Source organism: Otolemur garnettii, unplaced genomic scaffold, assembly GCF_000181295.1.
Source record: "Otolemur garnettii isolate 467f Iridium unplaced genomic scaffold, OtoGar3 scaffold00149, whole genome shotgun sequence".
Lineage (NCBI taxonomy): Eukaryota > Metazoa > Chordata > Mammalia > Primates > Galagidae > Otolemur > Otolemur garnettii.
The window spans coordinates 2553224-2571159 of NW_003852544.1; the positions used below are offsets into that span (position 1 = coordinate 2553224).

General features: G+C 38.8%; 1 protein-coding gene across 3 annotated transcripts in view; it reads right to left on the reverse strand.

Annotated features, from left to right (window-relative positions):
- Positions 1–17936, reverse strand: part of EXOC2 (exocyst complex component 2) — a 217468-nt gene that overhangs the window by 18385 nt on the left and 181147 nt on the right. The gene's annotated exons all lie outside the window — the stretch shown is intronic.

Here is a 17936-nt window from a genome sequence, read left to right on the forward strand (position 1 = left end):
GAAGCAAGGCAGTGTCACCTGCTCAGTGACAGGGTGCTGTAAACTCAACTCTGACCCTGATTTCCTGGCAAGACTCCCCCTCACCACCTGGTCTAAACATTACTAACAAAAATACCTTATATATCTAAATTCTAGAGACTAAGCTGTGAAAAGTAAGAATAAAAGCACAAGATAATTTCAACCAAAAGAACCATATTTTTGATGATAGAAAATCTGAAAAATAGCAAGCTTCCTATTTAGGTTGACCAGTTTTCATGCAGATAATAGACTGTAAGGAGCTAATGGGGTTAACTTTGGACGAGAAAGAAAATTTTTCATTTCTTGGAGATTTTATCTTTATCAATAGGAAAAAAAGGAAATAGTTTCCTTCTTTTCCCACCCAAACTATAACTGCTTCATATCAAAAACTGTGGAAATATTAGAAAAAGAGAAGGGAAAAACTCTGGCCCTAGGGATGGACAGAAACAGGGTTCTTAGTCAAACCACAAGTTAGGCTAACCACAAGTTAGGCTAGTGGGGTTCAAAGACAGGGTGTGAAACTGGACACATGAAATACCATTATAACCTCCTGAAGCAACGCGTATGCTCGAGACATAACTTCATAAAAATTTTAAAAACGTAAAAAGAAATAAATTGTTCATCTCTCTTGGGCACTAAGTCCTCCACGCAGAATGTGAGCATCTCTAGCACGTATTCAGTCATTAAAAATCTAACCTGCAAATGTGTGCAGGGTGATTATATGGAAGGATTGTATGGATATTGTATAGGAAATCTTTGTACTTCAATTTAAAATGATTTTTCAGACGTTCAGTTGCTGTCCTTATTTTGTAAAGTTCCTAAATAGATAAAGAACAGTATTTGGGTAGGGGCAGAGAAAGTCAGGTTCATGGACCTAGAGACTAGACTGGTGTCCCATGCCTAGGAAATCAGTAAGATCTCTGTGGTGTTCCTAGTGAAGAATTTCGATTCCTTTCTCTTTTCTCTTGTACCCACAGCAGTGGGGCAGCACAGCTTTCCCCTGCCTTCCTTCCCAGCCTGTCCTGTGGGCACCCAGGGCCACAGCGAGCTTTCAGACCCGCTCTTAAAACATGGTGCTCCACGAACTTCTTGGTTTGAACTGCCTGTCCAGTTTTCAGTTTTAAAATGTTGCTCCAAATTCCAAGTGTGAGAGGATGTCCACTCTTTCAAACACTTGTACCCAAAACCTGTGGTGGGCCAGGCACCATGGATGGCAGCCCTCCACTCCCCAGCAAGTAGGCAGCCGTATGCTTTCTAAGCAAGGACATGGGCATCCAGACACTGCAAGTTGACCAAGACCATACCAGGGCTGAGGGAAGTGAAGGGAGTCTCGCCTGTGGCCTCAGTCTCTTCCTTCAACAGGAGGCTTGGATAAGGAGGGCAAGACAGAGGCTGTAAGAACTGGTGGGGAAGATGTGCCAGAGAAGACGCCTGGAGCTGTCAGGGAAGAGCGGGTTGCGCCTGTGCTGTCAAAGCAGCTGAGGCCTTGCAGTGGCAGAATGAAGCACAGCTGGAGTCTCAGAGGACCTTGGCCGTGACATCTGCGGGCAGGACCAGATTTCAAGTTTTGTTTACGGAACTATTTTCAAGTCCATGACTATTAATTTTGGTCGTATATGTTCTTTTCCACTGAATTTTATTCAAATTTTACTATTATTAACATGATGGCTGAGAATTCCTTTATTGAGGTGATCTTGAACACTTGGGATCTAAATCCTGGCTTCCTACACACTAATTGTATGACCTCACATAGCTAAGTTCACCTTTCAACTGCTCTGCAGAATGTAGAGATGACAATGTGTATTTGTTTTGCTAACTAAACTGCTGCAGAAATGTCGTATAGGTGTAGTTCTCATTCTCCCAGCGTCTGCTGTGTATCTACTGCATGCCAGGCACCAGGTGGTCTATGAATGAGCACAACAGACACGACCCCCATCCTGCAGAGCTCACAGTTTAGTAGGAAGTAGCACAAGTGTATTTTCCTAAACTATAATAGTGGACTAAAAGGCAAAATAACTTAAAACTCACTAATTTCTCTTTCTGAAACACCCAGTACATAAGCTTGGACAACGCAGTGCTGCCATGATGGTCGTCTAGCTGCAGGTTCAGTCTGAGTGGCATAAAGAATTGCTTAACAGTTGAATTTGCATGTAAGAACGTGACAGCAGCAAAAAAACCCGGATGCACCATCAACTGTGACTGTGAAGTGCTAGAATGGGGAAGGTTTGTCTTTGACAGTGCTCCTGTTTTGTTGGCTTTCACGCAAAGTTCTTGGAAGTTAGAATTTTGGTGGAATTCTTTTGTCATACTTTGTACTGATTTAGAAAAGGATGGCTGAATATGTACTGCATGTCGGGAATGGTCAGGGAAGAAGACCTTGTTTCTATAGTAACATCTAAGCCATGCCCTGGAGGACCCAAGGGGACACAGGCAAAATTAGATGATGACCTCAAATACATTACTAATCAGTCACTTTTTGGCAAGTTTCTGATCTGCTCTGATTTGTAACTTTTTCCTTTATGAAACAGAGACAACATTTATTAAATGAAATACTCTTTCTAAGAGGCTAGGGATACATCTGCCAGACAGAGGGCAGCCAACAAATGGGAAGTGTCAGGACTGATCTGGTACCGGCCCTGCCTTCCTAGGTGCTGCATGTGGGTCCCCCTCACCTCCTTTTGGAGCACCGTGTGCTCTGGCCTCATTACCTGTGTATCTACCTGATTCACATCTGTCTCCCCTGGACCAAACATTCCACCAGAGTAGGTATAATCGGTTATTTATCTTTGTATCCTCAGCACCCATCATGGAGGCTGGCACACAGTTAAAAAAAAGTTCATGTTTATTTAATATTTATGCTCAGAATATTCATGAATGCTCAAAAATGTGTTCAAAAACATTAGTTAACGAAGGAATAAAAGGCAGCAAAGACTATGAAGTCTGACGGTTAAGTTCGCGAATTAGTCCTAGAAGAAGTGCTACATACCTCACTGCTGAGTATCACTATGGTCGCCTTCGAAGTAGTCTCCCTGGGAAGCTATGCACAAACACCCATGCCTAATCCACCCTTCAAAGTCATTTTGGAGTTCTTTTTCCAAAATTCTGATGACCATCAGAGCTGACATCATATGAGGTCTGACAATTAAGTCTGAGGACTGGCCACCATGCCCTTATGTTGGCAGCACTGTATAAACAACTTGGCAAGCTTCATAACCTTGGTATATTAGTGTCTCATAGCTGTGTCTGTGTGGACATGTGCTGGTGTCTTGCTGAGTGTGTTCACTGCTGTTGTTTCCTGTTTTTGTGTACCATATGATGACAATTCTGACGCCCATTCCAGGAAAAAAGTTCCAAAATTGCTTTGAAGGGTGGACCTGGCACTGGCACTGGTGCACAGCTTCCAAGGGGAGGACTCTGAAGGCGACCATAGTGATACTCAGCAGTGAGGTATGCAGCACTTTTTCTAGGATGAGTTTGCAAAATTAACTGTTATTTGCCTGTCTTGCTTACTACTTAAGATGCGGTTAGGACCTAAGCACCTAAACAAGTTGATAAGTGAATACAGGAGTGAATAAATAAATCAGAGAAAAACTTAAATACATGTAGGAGTCTCTAACGTCCACAGTTAGAAGATCCTTGAGCCATCCACTAAAAAGTAAGTAAGTAGCACAGGTTATACGAGAAGTAGATATTCTGTGGTAGTGCATGTATCTCTCTTTTCCTGGGAGTTAGGAGAACGAAGAGTCCTTTTGAAATTAAGCAAAAAAATCACAGTTATCATTTAATAAAAAAAAAAAGAAGAAAAAAAGCATAAAAATCTACATGAAAAATAAAGTCAAATAAAGTTTTATAGAATAGAATACAATATTGCTTAGGCCAACTCTATTTGCTTTCTAAATATGGTTTTTTTTTTTTTTTTTTTTTGCAGTTTTTGGCCGGAGTTGGGTTTGAACCTGCCACCTCCGGCATATGGGGCCGGCACCCTGCTCCTTTGAGCCACAGGCGCCGCCCTAAATATGCTTTATTTTTCTAGTTATATACTTAAGCTAACGGCTTATTTCAAATGATAAATCATTAAGTATTTGCCAAAGGCTCACTATGTGCTGGATAGTTAAGAATGAATGTAGATACATCAGGGCATTGTGAACGCTAATAAATGTGTTAGGAAACCAGAGTTTTAGTTTGTACCCCAATGGCAGTGGGCTGAAATTTATGGTATATACGATATTAGGGAAGGAATCATCAGTGTGGACGGTGCATAAAGGAAAAATAAGGCAAACGGACTTGCTTCTTGGAGTTACATAAAAATGCTACATTATTGTGATATAGTAATAAGTATTGTTTTTAACAAGGTTCCCCTTAGATAAACCCCCACAACTTTCCATGTTATTTATGCAAGGGAATGAGAAACAGTTTCTAAGCATTTACAATATGTATCTTCTCTATTCTCTGAATATGAAATTAGAATGTGTCATGATATTTGACCAAAAAAGTGTCCCCACCCACACAGTATCACCCTAGACTATCACTTAGCAATTAATCTAGTAGCCCATGGTGGAAATTCCCCATGGAGAAAACAAAGCTCATCTCTACTCTGAGCAAGGCCTTGTAGGCTGCTTCTCGCATGGTGGCCTTCCTGTAAGTCAGCCGGTCGGCCGGTACAACTTCTCCAACAATGAGCATCTTGTTTTCATTCATAAAACAGAAAAGAAGCCTTCTTTCTTGCTATATTTGTCAGTTTCTTCTTTTAATCAAGTATGGCGGTCATTTGATTTTAGAGTAGGCACATTATTAAAAATATATATTGAGTGCACATTATTAATGCATGCCAGACACTACTGGGGTGCTGGGGATACGTGAGTGACTACACACACAGCCTCTCGACTCATGGGGCTTACATTCTAGTGGGGCACACCTGAATTTAATAAAATAAATAACCATCCTGAACATGGGAGAGAGGAGAGTTACCCTGTTTCTAAACAGCACAGGGAAACTGCATGAAATGACACTGCTGAGATCACCAATAAAACCCCAACTGGCAAGGGGCAGGCTTCTGTTTGATGAGAATCCTCAGCATCAGTTGTAAAAAATGGTCCCTTTTCACATGTCAAAAGGATGGTAGTGTTCCTTTCGTGCCAATCTCTTGGGAATAATGACTAGTAATAATCTGTAATAGTCATTAGAACAGACATTGGAAATGACCTGGATTTAAATCTGAGCTGGAAAGTCACTTATTTCATTTCAGCTTCAGATTTTCTTTGGTGTATGGCAAAGTGCCTTGTAAATGAAAAAATGTTGAACAACTTTGTTACAAACAAAAATAACATAACCTAATCATATATAACCTCATATTAACCAATAATAAGAAAATTGTATATAAACAGATTATTAATAGTTTGGACAAACTCCTATAGAGAATACCCACATTAAAGAACAGAATACTGAAACTTTTGGATTGATCAAGCCTTTGTTCTTAATTTTTATCTAAAAATTTTTATCTAAGAGCAGTGGCTCACCCATCTGGGAGGCTGAGGTGGAGGACTGCTTAAACTTAGGAGTTCAAGACCAGTCTGAGCAAGAGCAAGACCTCTCCTCCACTAAAAATAGAAAAATCAGCTGGGTGTTCTGTCAGGCACCTGTAGTCCCAGTTACTCAGGAGGCTGAGGCAGGAGAATTGCTTGAGCCCAGGAGTTTGAGGTTGCTGTTAGCTAGGCTGATGCCAAGGCACTCTCGCCTGGGTAACAGAGTGAGACTCTGTCTTAAAAAAAAAAAACAACCCCAAAAAACAAAAAACAAAGATCACTGAAATACAACACCAACAACATAGAGATAAGTTTATGTAATAATACATAAAAGTTCAATAAGCTTCTCTTTTATCCTACTCCCGAGAAGTAACCACTATTAGTAGTTTGGTATTTACCAAACTAAATTAAGCATAAGAATCCATATGAAAAATAAAGTCAAATAAAGTATTGGTGTATATTCTTCCCAATCTTTTCCTATGAATATAAATTTTTTTCCTAAAAATGAGATTACATTACACATCTCTTCTTGAAACTTATTTTGTCCTATTGCAATCTTTTTTTTTTTTAAATCAACTTTATTTTTTAGAAGTTTTAAGTTCGTAGTAATACTGAACAGAAGGTGCAGAGATTTCCCATACACCCCTGTCCACCTGCAGTCTTATCCATTATCAACATTCCCTACCAGGGTGGGACATTCGTTATAGCTGATGGACCTACACTGACACTTCATTATCACTGATAATACATAGGGTTCACTATTGGTGATGTACATTCTATGAATTTGGACAAATGTTTAATGATGGGTCTCCACCATCATAATATGTATGTCATATATGAGTATCTGCACTGTGCTAAAAATCCGCCATGCTCCCTCCTTCCCCAACCCCTGACTGATCTTCTTACTGTGTCCATAGTTTTGCTTCTTCCAGAATGCCACCTAGTTGGAATCATATAGTATCTGGCCTTTTCAGATTAGTTATTTCATTTAGTAATATGCATGTCTGAGTATTATTCCATTTTCTGGATATGCCACAGTTTATCATCCACTCACCCACTGAAGGACTACTTGCTTGTGTTCAAGTCTGGGCAATTATGAATACAGCTGTTATAAACATTCTTGTTCAGGTTTTTGTGAGGACGTAAGTTTTCCATTTGTTTGGGTAAATACCAAGCAGTGCCATTATTTTGCAAGAGACTACCAAACTGTCTTCCAAAGTGGCTGTACCAATTTGCATTCTCACTAGCAATGAATGAGAGTTCCTGTGGTTCCACATCCTCATCATGAAGTGTTGTCAGTATTCTGGATTTTGGTCATTTTAATAGGTGTGCAACGGTATGGTTGTTTAAATTTTCAATTCCCTAATGACAAAGGATGGTGAGCATCTTTTTGTGTGTTCACTTTCCATCCGCGTATTTACTTTGATGAGATGTCTGTTAAGGTCTTTGCTCTGTTTTTCAATTGGGTTGTTTGTTCTTCCCAGCATATATATCTAGTTTATAATTTTCTGCCTAATCTCCTACAACATGAATGTACTATGATTTATTTACCCATTCTTCTACTACACTGCCTTTTAGTATTTACTGCTACTGATAAGGCTTCAATGAACACAGATTCTTGTTTTCTAATTTAATTAAGATATCTTCCTAGAAGTGGAATTGCTCAGTCGAAAGGTTTTCAGTTTTGATGGAGTCTATAAGCTGTCACTCAAAAGGCCACACAAAATTGTGCTTCTTCTTTATGCCTTTTGATTATTAAAAATAAGAGTATCCTTACCAAACCCATAAGCACCTCCTCAACTATGAAAGTCACTTTGAAAACATTCTTTAAATGTCTATTTGACAAAATTCTTCACTAAAACCAATAGCATGAAATTTTAAGCAAAATACAAAGGTCAAAGGAAATTTACTAAAAGTTACACAAAACTTAATCTGACAGTATAAACAGTGTCCGAGAAAGAGAGAGGAAGAACACGGTATAATTACAGAAAACAACTGCTATACCATTTGAACCTATACCAAGAATGCAAGGTTTTCCATGAAGCATTTCCTGTCATAATTGGAAAGACAACTCCTTTCAACAGTCTGATTTCAAGGTACTGAGCCTAATGTTGTTTTGAAACATGACACTCTTTAGACAATACTACAAGAAATCAAACTCTGGAAACTCTGGAGATACTACCTACTTTATAAACCACATTTCCTGTTTTTCAACTTTTATGCCCTAAATCAGTTATCACTCCTAGTCTACTGATAAAAATAGATTGAAAATACTATAAATATCCCACAATGTACTTTTAAAAATTGTCAAACTGAAACACTATATGAAAGAACTATGGAGTATTTTTTTCAAGTAAATTATCTATTCAACTGTACTCTGAAGACACATTATCGAAATTACTGCCTAATTTAAAAAAAAGAAAAGGTAATCAGAAACTGTATCAATATTGACAGAACAGCTAGAAAGGCCTAAATATTCTGCAACAAAATTAGCTTTTCTCAAAATTAGAAAGGGTTTTTGGTTCTAATGTTTTAGTGTACTCATTCCCAAATTGATGTTTTTTGCGTACTCATTCCCAAATTGATTATCTATATACATATATAATACATATATACTTTTTTACAAATTGATGTTTTTTATATATATACATATGTGTGTGTGTGTGTGTATATATATATATAAAATACATATATACTTTTTTTTTTTTTTGAGAAAAAAGTCTCACTCTGTCACCCAGGCTGGAATGCCATGGTTTCACCCTAGCTCACAGCAACCTCAAGCAATCCTCCTGCCTCAACCTCCCAATTAGCTGGGACTACAGGCACATGCTACAAAGCCTGCCCAATTTTTCTATTTTTAGTAGAGAGGGGCTCTCGCTCTTGCTCAGGCTGGTCTTGAACTTCTGAGATCAAGGAATCTTCCCACCTTGGCTCCTAGAGTGCCAGGATTATAGGTGTGAGCAACCATGCCTGGCCTGTATGATGGATTTTTAAAAATGACTTTCTGAGGAAGGATACTCTTCATGTGTAGCATCTGAATAAATAACTTCAGTCTCTACAGCTTTCTAATTCCTGTTGCAGGATCATTTTTCTTCTTTAATCAATATGATCTCCTATTCAGCAATATGATCAATTTAGATAGGAAAACACTCCTTCTGAAAACAGAAAACACTGCCAGCAGTGAAAATAATAGTGAAATGACTTCATGGCTTATTTTTCTATCTGTAAGAAAGAATTTATATTCATATGAGTTTGGCATTCATAAACTGCATAGACAAATAGGTTTTAAGACAAAAATATAGGCAAAGGAAGCACAAACCCCCATTTCATGTTAAAGTTGGCTGCACAAAATGATACATAAAATGTTACAGAATACATTATGCTCTTAGCAGAGAATAAAATCTTCATGTATTTCATAAGCTTTATATATTAAATTTCAGACTTAAAGGCAGAAAGTTTACTTTAACACAAATTGATAAATTAAGATTCATTTGTTTCCATTTAGTCTTTGACCAAAAAATGTTGTTTTTCATTAGGTGGCAACTTCATTTAGGAAAGTGAAAGTGAGCAGAAAATAGGATTCACTCTGTATATATCAATGAGTCTATGTGTTTTCTACCGTGAGGTATTACTTCTGGATGTAACATTTCACAAGCAGGTTTGGACTATTTATGCAGTTTTCAAAATCTCAAGGAGTCATTTTTTTTTTAATAAGAATGATTTCAATAATATTAGAGCCAATTAATGCTGATGAGGGAAGCAGGCCTGTGAAGTGGGATGGGATCTCGCCTCTGCTGTTCAGCTGTGTGGCCTTGCTGACTTGAATGAGCGAAGGCTGGGAAATGCTTGCGCCATTTCCTGGCACTCTGTAGATGGTGCAAAAATGCCAGGTGGTCCCGTTACCATCTCATCCCCGTGACTGGAATCATTACAGTGGAGCACAGGTAAGAAGTAGTAAGATACAGTCCCTATTCTCAAAATAGTGTTCCATGTACAATTAAAAAAATAAAATCCAATCATAAGTTTCTGCCATTAAACCTTTCAAAAAGGAATTACCTTGAAATTAAAAACAATTTTGAGTTGTAATAAAGTTGAAAGCAGAGAAAAATTTGAAAAGCCCATCATTGACTGAGAGTTTAAAGTTTCACCTACATATAGTGAGAAATGTAGGTAGAAACATGCAGCTTTTAGAAGCCTCGGGACTGATGACACTGCCAAGCCCTGCCCACGCCCGGCAAGCTGCAGCCTGCCGGAGTCTGCCATTTCCAATGCTGCAAGGCAGCTTCAGAGTGTGTGCCCGGGAGAGTGCCACCAACAGCACCAAGAGCAGGAAGGAGGGCAGACCACAAAACTGCATTTCATTGATGGGACTTGGTTTCTCTTTTTATAAGAAAATCTTCTTTCAAATATCTGAATTCCTGCTTACCATTTCTCTTGAGAATTTCATTAACAATTACTCAGCCGCTCTTCCATCTTCCCCATCAACACTTGCTTTTATCATTCTATCAAGCTTGTTCCATGGTGGGGACATTTGTGCATATTCCTTTTTTTTTTTTTTTTTGAGACAGAGTCTCACTTTGTTGCCCTCCGTACAGTGCTGTGGCGTCACAGCTCACGGCAACCTCCAGCTCTTGGGCTAGGGTAATTCTCTTGCCTCAGCCTCCCCAGTTGCTGGGACTACAGGCGCTCCCCACAACGCCCGGCTATTTTTGTTGCAGTTGCCACTGCTGTTTTAGCTGGCCGGGGCCGGTTAAAACCCGTCACCCTTGGTATGGGGCCAGCACCTTACTGAGCCACAGGCACCACCCCACTTGTGTATATTCTTTATCCAAATACAAATGCAACTCTTTACTCTTCCTGGTATCTTTATTGTTCATTTAAAATTTTGCCATGCTTGGAAACTGTCATAAGCCACTGTTTGTCAGAAAAAGGGCAAATTGGATATGCACACACAGTCTTTTTCCTTGGAACTAAGCTACTCCTCTTGGTTAGCAGGAGCACAGTGTCAAAAGACCATGATTCTCAAGCCTGAACAACAAGTATACAATATAGATGAAATACAAAGTATGTGTTAACTGATTGTTTATGTTCTTGGTAAGGCTTCCAATCAACTGTAGGCTATGAGTAGTTGAGTTTTGGGGGAGTCAGAGTTACATGGGGATTTTCAATTGTGCACAGGGTCAGCACCCCTAACCCTTGTGTTGTTCAAAGGTCAATTCTATTTACAAAGTATTAGGATACACGAAATCACACAATATTATCTCTAGGGTCTGACCCATTTCCTATGCCCTATACATGTCTCATGGTTAGAATTTGAAGACAAAGAATTGGGCCTAATTCTATTAGCTTACACAAGTCACAGCCTGTCCTGATTTTCTCAATTTTAGAGATTTGCCACATAGTGAAAACAGTATCTTAACCCAACAGGGTTTCTGTGAGGACAAAATACAAAAATGTCTGTAAAAATAAGTTAAACTGTAAAATATGTTTATTTAAAAGTGGACCAAATGAAATACCTTAATAAATCTATCAGTTTTTCAATATGAATCAAAGCAAAATGATGTTTGGTATTTTACTTTCAATACTACAAGCCTGAAAACCACTGAAATAGGCCAACTCTACAACTCTCTGTTTCCAGCCAGTTCCACTGTGTGACCTGCTCTGTTCTCTTTGACTCACACTGTCTCTAAAGCAGTGTACACAAGGACATCAACTATATTTCTATAGGCAAACTAGTATGAAACAGTTTTCTTTCTGGTTTACTTATCTTTAGTTATTTATTTTTAAGTTTTTAATTATTATGGATACATAATAGCTGTACATATTTATGGGGTACTTTTGATATTTGGATATTGGCATTTGATGTGTAATGACCTAATTGAGGTCACTGGAGTACCCATCCTCTGAAACTTTTATCATTTCTTTACGTTAGGAATATTCCAATTCCATTCTTTCAGTTATTTTGAAGTAACAATAAATTATTAACCATAGTTATCATACTGTGCTAGCAACTACTAGGTCTTTTCATTCTATCTAACTACATTTTTGTACTCACTAACCACCCCTATTATCCCTCCCACCCCACCACCCTTCCTAGCCTCTGCTAACTATCTCCAGGAGAATAATTTTTTTTTTTTAGCTCTCACATACAAGAACATGTGATATTTGTCTTTCCGTGCCTGGCTTATTTCACTTAACATAATGTTCTCTAGACTCAATCATGTTTCCACAAATGACAGGATTTCAATATTTTGTGTGGCTGAAAAATATTCATTATATAGACATCACATTTATCTTCCTTATCCGTTCATCCACTGATGGGCACTGATTCCGTATCTTAGCTGTTGTGACCAGTGCTGCGGTAAACGTGGGGTGCAGATATCCTCTCTGATATACTGATTTCCTTCTTTATAGATACACACCCAGCAGTGCGGTTGCTAGAGCATATGTATTTCTACTTTTAAGTTTTTTATCAGGAGAAAATGTTAAGATTTAGAGTGATTCTCAGACTAGGAAACTATTCATTCATTTACTTAACCATTCATTTGTCCAAAGATATGCTGAAAACCCATTATATAAAGGGACTGTGAAGATGGCTAAGGCATGGTACCCGTCATCAAGAGGCACCAAGTAGGAGAGGAATCTTGAAGCACTTTTTGATTGTGCAAATCATAGGTAAAAGAATTTGAGTCCTCTTGATACATGTATGTTTACATACAAATATACAAAGATTATATGATATAAACATATACCCTCTGATTTATAAATAGATGTACCATAATGTTAATAATTCTATATGCTGTAAAAATACATAAAATTTATAATATCTTCATTTACAAAACATAAGACTTATAAATACATTATATATTATATAGGCTATACACTATAAATAAGAAAAACAAATTAGAAAAGGAAGAGATAAGGAGGATATGAAAATTATTTTACTAGTCTATATAAGCTAGCTTAAGCTAAAGTTAAAAAAATTAAAAACCCCAAAATATTAGTAGCTGAAAACCACAGCCAATGTGGTATGTCTGGCATGGGTCATGGGGATCTGGTCCCTGTGGTCACTAGGCTTATGGAGATTCTACCTTAACATGTGTTTCCATGATTGGGAAAAAGGAAAGAATGAGAAGAGCGAGGAGCTTACTCTGGCTGCAAGTTGTCCAGGGGCTTCCACAGGGCCAGGTCCGACTTTAGTGGGCAGGACAGCAGAGCACTCTCCCAGTGAGAAGGAGAGGACTTTGGCAAAGAGTAACACAATCTGCTACAATGATTTGTGGTTAAGTTTTACATTTAACAGTATAAAAGTGTTCTAGAATTAAAATAATCTGAAGGTCTAACTATCAGTTCATTTTATGTTGATACTTAGATTTATGCTCTCCTAGTTGAGAAACTATTATATCAAGCTATGCAGATGTATTTGGAAGAAGCATATAATGGGATGCCCTTATTAAATCATTATCACTCTGCTGTCAAGGTTTTCTTTCTTTCTTTTGAGACAGAGTCTCACTATGTGACTCTTGGTAGAGTACCTTGGCATCACAGCTCACAGCAACCTCACTCTTGGGCTTAAGTGATTCTCTTGTCTTCATTCCCAAGGAGGTGAGACTACAGGTGCTTGCCACAATCCCCAGCTACTTTTGTTGTTGTTGTTGTTGTAGTTATCATTGTTGTTTACTTGCCTGGGCTGGGTTCAAACTCTCCAGCCTTGGTGTATGTGGCTGGCACTGTAACCACTGTGCTATAGGCACCAAGTCCATTGTCAAGGTTTCTGTTTGCAGAATAAGTCTTCTCCCGTCTTTAAAATGAAATATAACTTACACATAAAGTACATAAATCTTACATGTAAAACTGGATGATTCTTTTATATTCAGATACACACATAACTGCCATCCAGATCAGGGTATGGACTATCTGTGTCTAGTACCCAGCAGACCCTGCTGTTCTTTCCTATGGGAAATGGAGTCAGTACTCTGACCTCCAACTCTACAGAGGAGCTGTACTTGCTTTCCTACAAACAGAACAATGGAAACAGGAGCAGACAACATGTATTATTTTGTGTCTGGCTTATTCTTCTCAACACTATCTGTGAGAAGGGTTCAGGCTGCTGCACTTAGGAGTTTGGTCACTCTCACTGTTATACAGAATGTCACTGTAGGGCCATGCCCCAATTTATTATCTATTCTATTGCTGATGGACATCTGTTTCCAATTTCTAGCAATTTCAAAGAGAGTTGTTACAAATGTAGTTATTGATATCTTTTAGTGAGCACTGGGTCACAAATACGCCTATTATCCTGAGTGCACACTGCAGTGTGTCCTGGGAGAAGAGCATGACTGCATGCCCCCCAGAGCCCATCACAGCCACCAGCAGTATGAGTAGTGCTGCTCCACACGGGCCCCCACGTCCATAAACAGCACCAGCTTTAATTTAAAAAAAAAAAAAATCTACATTTTCCTTAGCAGAATATTAAAAACTATGCCATAGCACAAACCAAAAGGGGGGGGAGCACCAAAGAATATATCAATTTTTCTTTTCATTAATACAACCCAACCGTAGAGTACAAGAATATTAATTTCTTTCATATCCATCATATTTAAAGTCCATGAAGGTGGCTTTTGTGATTTCATAAAACCTCTTATTAAATTCCTTCAATACACAAACTTGATAAAAGTTATATGCATTCTACATATAATTCTTAAGGCCCTTGTTACTGTAATCACAGGCTGTCACACCATTTGCAACCAGAAATGACAGCAATTTCAAAAATGAAAAAAAGGGTTTTCAAATATATATTTATGAATTTACTTTGGTTGTCACTCATTTTGATTATTACTATGAGACATTATCAGAAAATTGAAGTAAAATGATCTAGAGAAGAATCCATATCCCAAGTAAATCTTCTGTACAACAAAGATTTTATTAACATTGTCTTTAATTTTCTCTGATAGAAAAAAACTGCTTTGTTGATTCCTCTTACACCAAATGCTCAAAACCTAGCCACTACAGCGGTGCCTGTGGCTCAAAGAGTAGGGCCCTGGCCCCATATACTGGAGGTGGCAGGGTCAAACCCAGCCCTGGCCAAAAAAAAAAAAAAAAATTGCAAAAAAAAATTTAAAAAAAGAAAAGAAAAACTAGCCACTAATTAAGGTTTTTTCTTTTTGTTTGTATGTTTTTACCTGCAGTTTTTGGCCGAGGCTGGGTTTGAACTTACCTCCACTCTGGTATATGGGGTCGGTGCCCTACTCCTTTGAGCCACAGGCACTGCCCAACTAATTAAGTTTTTTATTTCAATCATATTATTCTACTTTTGGACTATTTATATAATGTAGAGTTTAGGCATATTAACTAGCTTGTTGATAAATGATATATTTTTGGAAAGTGATCAGGAAGCAGAGAGAGAAGTTCAGTTTTGTCAATCATGTGCTCCTCTGTGGCCTTGAATAACATTTTATCTGGACCTCAGTTTTCTCAGCTACTAAAAGAAGTGCATATATGTCTCTCTACCCCTTTCTGACCTGTCAGTAACCTTTTGATTATGGACTATTAGGAAATGTTCTTGTTTTAAAAATATTCAAAAGTTTTTTACCTTGATGTATAGAATAAATAGTAATCAAAATGGCTATTTATCAATCTGTCTTAGAAATATTTTGGGGTTGGCTTTTGCTACTTATTAAGGGAAGGAGGTTAAGAAAGTTGGACATGATCAACTCAATAGGTAAATCAGTATTTACAGACTCCCTTTAATTTTTGAGGTTCTATCCTGGTTTGGGGAGAGACACAAAGATGACATTTCTGATCTCAAAGAAGATGAAACATACAAAGAATAGCTCTGTAGTTTCCTTTCTTACCATTTCTACTAGAATGAGTAAATCCATGTGCCCTTCCCCTTCCCTGAGCACATGGTTTTGAGAGCCTGGTATGCTCATGATGCTTCCCTAGGAGCTTCTGGTGGAGGCCCAAGGGACAGGGAGCCAGAGAAGCACACTGGTTCAGGTAAGGTGGGAAAAGGGCAGTGCAGGAAGGCAGGGAAGCAGAGGGGGGCTGTGTGGGGGCAAACAGGAATCCCTGAAGGCGTTAGGAATGAAGCTACAGGAGCCAACAAGATTCACACACAGAAAAAATTTACAATGACAAACATTGGTGGCTTTGCTCTACCAGTTCTCAAAACTTTTCCTTATTAGTTCTAGCCACACTAACAACATTCCAATTATGTTGCTTTTGATGAAATCACACAGGTGTTTGCTTTTAGAAAATATCATGCCAGAAACAAATTTATAACATTTTTATGGTAAATAGGGGAGAACATTAAAATACGTATTTTTTAGCTCAGCTCTAGGAATTAATTTCCCTGCCCAAAGCAACTATAACTTGCTCCCACCCTATCCGACTCCACTCCCCTCCCAGAAATACAAAGAAAAGCAAAGAAATTTTAAAACAGACAGACAATGCCAGGAAGGCAGGCTAGCAAATGTGGGCATTAAAAGTGAATAAACATGAAAAAAAATTCATTTCTTAACATTTGTCTATCCTTCCCACACAGTCTTTTGCCCTATCCATCCCAGGCATTCTCATCATCTCTCTTGCTCTCTTTGTGATGAGGACAATGCTGCCAGCACAGCTGGAGGTGAGGTGACCCAGAAAGATGCTGCCCTGGCCCACCTAGGCACCAACGGGAGTTCCAGGGCTGAAGTGCAGCCAGTGTGCTGGGGGGACAGGGTACATCACAGCCCTGGGGGGACGACTAGGAAGCATAACTGTAATTAATGATTTCTACTAACAAAGAGACTGTGTATGCACACATACACAAACACAGCCTTTAGCTACCTGCAGTGAGCACAAAGTGGATATTCTGGAGTTTCTTTTGAAAAGCTTGTCTATCCTTAGGTTCACCATGTTGCTTTAATCCTGTAGGTTCCATTAACCAGTGACTACCAAAGCACATGATGACTTGATATTTGTTAGGAAATCCAACTATAACATTTGGAAATCATCTGAACCTCAGCTTTCTATTGTGATACATGTTGTAAATAACTGGGAAAGCACAACATTTTTCAGCTTTCCAGTAAGAACTTGGAATTGTCTGTATCACTATACTAGTCCAATGCACTCCACCCATCCAAATACTAGACAATCCTGTGTTTCACTAAAATCTCACCTTTAATACAAAGTGCTAAGATATTAAAATTATCAAAACAGTTTTGTTATAGCAGGCCATCGTTGTTACTAATGCCAGGAGAATAAAAATTTTCAACTATGAACCAGGGCTTTTGTTTTGAGGAGGTATTTGGGTGGGAATAAGGTAACTGCTAGGCTAAGCTTACGTGAAAATGATGATCCAAATTTCTGCATTTGCTGTAAACTTTCAGTGTTCCCCAACACAGAGCTTGTGTATTTCTATCACCAGACTCCCTCGGCCAGACACAGCAATATGGCCTGGCTGCCCAAGCTGTGCTCTCTCTGCGCATCACATGAGGGGACACGAGAGGCTTCCCCAGACCCTCCAGGGCATGCCCTCAATCACGGGGGCCAAACAAAGACAGCCCCTCCAACGCCTGTCAGAAGTTTTCAGACAGAACCATTTAAGACAAATACTTATGACATTTAGGTCTAACATTAACAACAAATGTAGTCAAGGCCATAAGGAAATAATAAAATGCTAGGGTGGAGAAAAGAATGCCAAAACAGTGGAATAGCAGCAAGTATCTTTTATTTATTACCATGGTGCACACAGTTATAAAATGTGTACACAAGTTTTAGGAGGAGACACTTAAATATATAATTAGACAAAGAGAATCAGGTAAAGTGAGGGGGAATAAAATCCCTAATGCTTTCCATAGTAATTCAGAAGCACAGACATGAAATTTGCAGAACCTACACGCATACTTTCTCCAATAGTGTAGGCCTAGACGAGACCACTTTAGAGGGGAGAGAGCCTGTCTGGCAGGAATAGGCTCAGCTAGGGTTGACTTCTGAATGGAGGTGATGGTATTGATGGAACATGAGAAACTCCAAGTACCGTGACTGCTGCGAACATAGCTCATCCAAGTATAGGACAGACTTTTGGATGAGATTTAACAATAGTGAAGGGATTATAAAAATCCAGTGGAAAGAGTAAAAGAGAGTTAAGAGAGAGGAAGATGTTTTTATTTCATATTCTTTCATTTTCTTCCAATGGTTTCTGGGCACAGTAGCATTGTGTCTGTAGTCCTAGGTACTTGAGAGGCTGTGGCAGGAGGATCCCTTGAGCCTAGGAGCTCAAGGGTACAGTGAGCTATGATGGCGCCCATGAATAGCCACCGTATTCCAGCCTGAGCAACACAGTGGATTCCATTGAAACAAGGAAGCCACAAAGAGTATGGAACATGGCACTGTATGGGGAGGCTGCACCTT